At 44.2% G+C, this 7,758-nt stretch overlaps 1 pseudogene; it reads left to right on the top strand.

Annotated features, from left to right (window-relative positions):
• The first annotated feature begins 1,557 nt into the window (after positions 1-1,557).
• LOC114622806 lies at positions 1,558-2,337 on the top strand (annotated as a pseudogene).
• Positions 2,338-7,758: the final 5,421 nt, after the last annotated feature.

Below are 7,758 nucleotides of genomic sequence, written 5' to 3'. Positions count from 1 at the left end.
CAGTCCATAATGCCAGGTGCCTCAACACTGAGGGTAGGCCTAACAATAGTCCTCTTATACCAGAGGAGTCAAGCATCCCATAGTTGCTCAGTCCACCATGTTGGGTGCCCCGGAGTCCCAGTCTGGTGCCGAAGACATGGATGGAGGGTTCCTAGAGACGCGCTGATCCTCAGTCTACATCAGAAGCTTGGAAACATTGTTTTGAATATTAGCAAAGGCGGCGGCAGCAGCAGCAGCATTAACAGGGCAAATTAACTCTGAAGTAAGAGGGAAGGCCAAGGAAACAAAACCAATTATCTTCTATTCTTCCTCTTCTGTGTCTTTTTATATTTGTGCTGCTACCAGAAGGTGCCATCCACTTTTGGTGTGGGTCTTTCCACACCAATTAAGGCAACAAAGACAATTTCTCTAGAGAGGATCTTGGCTCAGATTATTCTAAATTGTAGAAAGCACATTTAAAGCTAACATTATACTAAATATTTCTACGTCTTATTATTCTGGTAAATAATAAAATTACATAGGTCCCAGTACCTATGTGAGATGCCATGTGGCATGTAACATGCTCGGGCCAATGAGATATAGATTTTTAAAAGCATTATGCTGTAATGACTATCAATGTTCTTGGTACGGGTTCTTCAATTCAGAGTGAATATAATACAGACCCAAGAGCTCTAACCAGTGAAGGATGGTCAAGTAATCATAGAGGGAAATACTTTTTGTTACGTTAAGCCTCAGAGATTGGGGAATTTGTTGTTGTTGTTACTGCTGCATAATCCAGTTTATTCTGGTATCCAGTTTCATTTAGAATAGCAATGTACTCAGAAGAGAGAACATTTCCCAGGTCCTTTGTAGGTAGACATTGTCAGGCAAATGTTAGCAGTAAATTCTAGTGGACGTATTATGTATAGCAGGGGAAGTTTGGATATGAAATGTAATTGCTTTTCCTCCTTTCTGTCACATGGCATTCATATTATGACAGCAGCCGAAGAAATATCCTTACCACAAGGCAGAGCAATTCCCTTTCTTTTTTTTTTTTTTTTTTTGGTTTTTCGAGACAGGGTTTCTCTGTATAGCCCTGGCTGTCCTGGAACTCACTCCGTAGACCAGGCTGGCCTCGAACTCAGAAACCCGCCTGCCTCTGCCTCCCAAGTGCTGGGATTAAAGGCGTGCGCCACCACCGCCCGGCGAGCAATTCCTTTTAAAACATGTAACCAGCACACAACCGGTGTACTATCGAGCATTTATCTCAGAGAAACAGAAACGGGGATTTGCAACAACACGGTAGACAAATGTTCAAAATAGCTTTACTCATAATAGTAGAAACCTGCATATATCCTAGAAGTCCTTGATTAAACAAACAGGGACGCATCTCTACCATGTTATATGACTTTGCAGTAGGAAGGAACCACATCTTCATAGATGCCACACACAACAATAGAAAGACTCCAAAGGCCCATTCCGGCTTGAGCGAACCAGGCTCATGGGCCCGTGACACCCAGAACTTAAAAGGTTTTTGGAACCCGGGAGGCCGCGGACAGCTGCTCCGAGGTTGTCAACATGCCACAAAATGAATATATTGAATTGCAACGCAAACGATATGGATATCGTTTAGACTACCATGAGAAAAAAGAGAAAGAAAGAAGGTCGGGAGGCCCATGAACGTTCAAAGGCAAGAAAATGATTGGCCTGAAGGCTAAGCTCTACCATAAACAGCGCCATGCCGAGATAATACAAATGAAGAAGACTATTAAGATGCATGAAAAGAGAAACACCAAGCAGAAGGACGATGGGAAGACTCCATAAGGAACAGTCCCTGCCTGTCTGCTGGACAGAGAGGGGCAGTCGAGAGCAAAAGTACTTTCCAACATGATTACGCAGAAACGAAAAGAAAAGGCGGGAAAATGGGAGGTCCCTCTACCCAAAGTTTGTGCCTAAGGAGAAACAGAAGTATTGAAAGTTATTCGAACAGGAAAAAGAAAAATGAAGGCATGGAAGAGAATGTTTACTAAAGTCTGCTTTGTTGGTGGTGGTTTTACAAGAAAACCACCTAAATATGAAAGGTTCATTAGGCCAATGGGTCTACGTTTCAAAAAAGCCCATGTCACACACCCTGAGCTGAAGGCTACTTTTTGTCTGCCTATACTCGGTGTGAAAAAGAATCCATGATCCCCATTATATACAACCCTGGGTGTGATCACCAAAGATACAGTTATTGAAGTGAACGTGCGTGAGTTGGGCCTTGTGACACAAGGAGGCAAGGTTATGTGGGGAAAGTATGCCCAAGTTACCAACAATCCTGAAAACGATGGGTGCATAAATGCAGTCTTGCTGGTTTGACAGTGATGTCATACAAGTCATTCCACTCACTACTGAAGACTACACGCTGTCAGGAAAACACCATCGCTGTGACCTTTCTGAACTACCATGCAGCTTACCCCATGTGCAGTCATCAAGAAGTATTTATTAAGGTGTAAAGGAAAATAAAGCACTGCCCTATTTTTTAAAAGAAAGAAAGAAAGACTCCAAAGAACTGCAGTGAATGACAAAATCCAAAACTGATGCATATGGTATGATTCGGCGTAAGTGTTTAATTGAATAAACGGCACATCTGGGAAAAGCTGAGTGGTGGCAGCTTCTCTTACCACAGAAGGCAACTTGCTCACGTGGAATCACTCTAGTTCTTAGCCTTCCATGTGGAGCTGGAGAGCAGCTCACTCACAGCCATTGCCCACCACGCCGGGAGTACAGCCAATCAAATCCAACTTTAAAACTGCATGAGAATCTACCAATACATACAAACAAATTTAAGGTTAAGAGAAATTAATTTAAAAGTGGTGGTGGTGGTGGGGGAATGTCATAAAAACAGATCTACTTAAGGATTATTGAAAAACAGTTTCCTGGGCCTTATACTTGGAAAACTGGTCCTGTCTGTCTGCTTGATGTCTGCTTTCCTACCTCCCTCCCTCTCTCCCTCCCTCCCTCCCTCCCTCCCTCCCTCCCTCCCTCCCTCACTCTTTCCCTCCCTCCCTCCTTCTGTCCCTCCCTCCCTTCCTTCCTTCCTTCCTTCCTTCCTTCCTTCCTTCCTTCCTTCCTTCCTTCCTTCCTTTGTTTCTCTGTCCCCTCCCTGTCTTCCCTCCTTTTTTCCCTCCTTCCTCTCTCTTCCTTCCATGTCTTTCCTCATGGTCTCCCTTCTCCCTCCACTCTGGGTGTCTCAGGTGAACCCACTAGACTTGGACCGAAACGATACCCAACAAGTCACTTCTCTAGAGCCCTTTATGAGGCTCCAGGGATGCTCTCACCCATGATTTCAAACAAGGTGGCTATGCAAAATATCTTCCCTGTGAAGGAGAGGTAGCATGAAAAGGTGAGATTCCCATAGTAAGACTTCATAGGGATGTCTGCTTAGGTAGACAACTTACATATTTACTCAGTCAGGGTCTGAGCAGGAGCAAGAAGGGTGGGAGAGAGAGGTAGGGCAAAGATCAAGAGTATAATGCATGCACCTGTATGGTGCTCTTGTGCTGAGTTTCCCATACATGAAGGAATATCACACACATCTCAGTGGGCTTGAAGGCATTTACAGGCCCTTGCTCCATTTAAGAAGGTAAAGAGAATTCTAGCAGTAGACAAAAAGCTAGGACAAACAACCGAGAAGGGACAGACATGAATAAACCCTCTCAGGATGACCTTGGTGAAGCACTTGAGTTTCTGCAGGAAGCCAGAGGATCTTGGGGCCAGGTCAGCATTAACCAGAAAGGGAGGGCAAGCTAGCAGAGAATGAGCCAAAGATAGGCTTGAAATATAAGGGGTCTCTATCTGTTGCCAATCCTTCTTTCTTCTCCCAACAGAACAGCGAGTGCAACATTTCTGAGACCTGCGTGTCTATGAACACCACTCAAGGGCTTTAAAATATATGGCTACACTGAACTCATACCCAGGTGCTGGGCTGCCTTTTGTCACACCCAGCATCCCTAGTTTCATTCATGCTCTGTCTCCGACATGAGGTAGACCAGCACACCTTCCCATCACCTTCAGTGTTTGTTCTCAGCTCTGAGTTTTATTTACCTCTGTTTGTCATCATGGCCCCCCAGCCTCTCCAAGCAGCCCTTGCTTACTCTGATGGAGCAGCCTGCTAACCTGAGTCCCACGCCTACAGCTTCAGTTCAGTCTCTGAATTGTTCTGGTGGGGGTGGGCAGCTTTTGGAATGCAAATATGGCCTTATCACCTTTACCTCACCCCCTAGTCCCAGCTGAAAATATTTGAATAATTTTCCACTGCACTCATGATCCACAGCTAAATCACAAACATGCCATGGAGGCCTCAGCTGGTCAGGCCTTGCATCTCACCCAATTTACTCTCCAGACATACCTTTGCTGCTGCTCTGTCTCAGTACTAGGTCTTTATGTATACTGTTCTCTTCAAACGAAAACACCTTCTTGTTAGGTCTACCTTCTCTACCCTTGAATTTGACATCCTAAGCCATTCCTTATCTCTCTCAAGAAGATTTCATTAACATTTTCAATTAAGAACAACCTGATATCTAGTCATGGTTTTAATTTGACCTTACTAGGGTGTACCAAAGCCTACATTACGGATGTCCACACATTGCTATATTAATCCACTCTATAGCTCAACAGAGGAAAGAATATTATCAATGATATCTTGAAGATGAATAAATTAAAGCAAATGGCAAAGTGACTTGTCTTTGGGCTCAGAATTAAGACAATGCTGGAAAGTATGCCTGAAAGCAGCCACGTTGCCACACGGTACTGTCTAGCAAAGACACTGGTCTCAAAGAAGGGACCTTTGCCAGCAGCATGCCTGTCACCCATCAAAGCTGGACCTGAAGTTAAGGCCTGTTTTTATACTCCCCATGTACCCAGGTCCATAGTTCCCACGCTGAGTTCTAGCACATGACAGTATAGACAGGCAAGCCGGAGAGATGTCAAAGTCAACTGGAGAGAGTGTCAGGAAAACAAGGTCACACTGTGGGAGGCTTGCAAGGCTCCCTTTGCCGGGCTCAGAAAAGAGGGACAGTTAACACTGGGACTCTGCAGACTGACCAGGCGTTCCTGAAAGGAGAAAGTCAACACCACTCAGGGCAAATCTTGTATGATACCTACTGTTTACAAATGAGGCCAAGCGAGAGGACAGGAAAGAACAGATTTCCCAGGGGAGGAAAACGTCAGTGAGAACAAATAATCTGGAAGGAGCCGGAGCATGTTTGAACAAGAAGAGTACCCGAGGACAGAGGAAATAGAGGGACACGATGGGCTTTTTGCCCAGCAGGAACTGCTACCCGGTTGATTTCAGACGCTTTGAACATGAAGAGTGTAGTCAAATGTCAGGGCAAGAAGGGCAAGGAACTCATAGCATTTCCTGTAGGGTTTGTTGCTTGAAGATTTTGCCCTGGTATATTTTTAAATAGAGAACAGCTTTAACTGCTGCTAATATGAGGCTAGTTAAGTATATCACTGTACACATGTGCCATGGGATGGAATTATCTAGTTAATACAGTCCATCTTCTGGAGTATTTGCTTTTAAAAAGTGGTGGCGACGGAGATATGCAATCAGCTAGGGTGTTAGTGACTAGTTTTGAAGAAAAAGAAAGAGGCAGTGCACCTTTCCCACCTGCAACCCCAACAATCATGAAGCAGATGCAAAGAAACAGAGTTGGAGGCTAGCGATCCCCTGTCAAAAGCAAAACAAATGGAAACAAAACATGCGAAGACACACAAAACAAGAGAGAACGACGCCGAGTACATATGGTGAAAGCTGTATTACCAATATGGCTTCTGAAATATTTTCTTTGCTGTTCACTGCAAACATTTTTTTTAAAAATGAGTATAACTTGTTTACTATTCAAAGTCAAAAGACAGATATGATTTGTTTCAGCCCTCTTAATTTCTTTAGCATAAAAAGTATAGGATTTTATGATGTCTGTGTCATTGTTCCTTGCTCTTGTCTGTCCTTCCTGCCCTCACCTTTGCTTTTGCATTGTCTTTTTTCATCTCCAAAGGTCTCTCTCTCTCTCTCTCTCTCTCTCTCTCTCTCTCCCTCTTTCTCTTTCTTCCCCTTCCTTCCTTCCTTCCTTCCTTCCTTCCTTCCTTCCTTCCTTTCTTTCTTCCTTTCTTCCTTTCTGTATCTAGATTTTGCATATGAGATAAAACATGAAATATTCTATTTCCCTGTCTCTGTCTATCTCTCTGTCTCTCTGCTACCCCCAGCCCTGTGCTACAATCTGAACTCAGGTTGTCGTGCCTATGCAGCAAATACTATTACCCACTGAGCCACTTCTCGAATCCCCAATTTTTCTCTCATGAGTCTGGCTTATTTTGACTAACATGGTGAGTCTACACTTGTGGCCATTTCCCTGCCAATGGCATTATCCGTCTTTACTGCAGCCCGACTAGTGCTCAGAGTTTTCTCTCATGCTGCTTACAGGCAGTCTGACACACCTGCACTGGGTTTCCAGACACTCAGCTCTCCCTCTGGCTATGAACACCACAGTTCACTTCTAGGCTTCCTTTGCTGAAGGCTGATTTTTGCCAGGTGTTTGAATTCGTTTCCGGGAATGGAGACGCCTGTATCATCATAAGGACCTTCTTCTCAGATCCCCTGACTCATGCCTCCCCACACCTCCGTAGTCACTGAACCTCATCTTCTGGAGCATTTCCCTACATTTTCAACAACAAGCAGTCACATAAATAAATGATCACAAACACAGTGGCTTAAAATGGCGTTCATAAATCACCACCCAGTTTTTCTGGGCCAGGTGTCTATGTATGGTTTCACTGGGTCCCTAAGGTTAAATTCGGGATGATGAGGTTGTAGCCTTGTCTGAAGGCCAGAGTTTGCTTCAAGTGCCATAGGATTCTCCAGAATTCAGCCCTGGGAATTGTTAGACTGATACCACTTTTTCTCTCTTTCATGGATGGAAGGATCCCTGACTTTGAAGTGGCCTTCCGGTCCTGGGCGCACAGCCCTTACATTACTGGGCCACTAGCTACTATCAAGGATAGTAGAGGGTAGTGCAGCTACTTTGAGTCTGGAGGCACGCCTGATGGCCTGATGAGTCCGAGGCCATCAAGGCCAGCTTCTTTTGAATGAATTCAATTTCGACAGTGCAGGACCGTGGTCTACCTAGGCAAAATTTTTTCACCTTTGCAGCCCAATTACGAGAGCAACTGTTCCTCATGGTCATGGGTCTTGTCCACATTCAAGGGGAGGAGATTAAGAGAGTGCACATGGGGAAATACCAGTCTTCAGGGGCATCTGGAGAATTTTTCTAATATAAGGTTACAGGAGGTAAATTAATTGGGTTAAATTTATTTAAAATATTTATTAACCGGATTGAAATTCTCAAGTATTTTTACAGCATAATCTCAAGTATACTTTGTAGCAATTTTGTACAGATTTCCACAGCAAGTTTCCTTTGTTATCCATTGTTTATTTCAGATTTCCTATGAATACTAGGTAAGCTTTTTTTAGAGTTTAGTTTTAACTGTGTGTATGCATAAGCATGTGCATGTATGTGGATATGTGGATGTGAATACAGGTACCATGGAGACCAAAGATATTGGATTCCCCTGCAACTGGAGTAACAAGTGCTTGTGAGCCACCTGATGTGGCTTCTGGGAGCTTCTGGTTTTCTGAAAATGTACTTCATCACTGAACCATCCCTCCAGCCCAGTGGGTGGTTTTCTCTCTCTCTCTCTCTCTCTCTCTCTCTCTCTCTCTCTCTCTCTCTCTCTCTC

The sequence above is a fragment of the Grammomys surdaster genome, unplaced genomic scaffold (genome assembly GCF_004785775.1).
Source record: "Grammomys surdaster isolate TR1022 unplaced genomic scaffold, NIH_TR_1.0 191, whole genome shotgun sequence".
NCBI lineage: Eukaryota > Metazoa > Chordata > Mammalia > Rodentia > Muridae > Grammomys > Grammomys surdaster.
The sequence above is the reverse complement of the archived record's forward strand: the minus strand, read 5'-3'. Positions and strand labels throughout refer to the sequence as shown.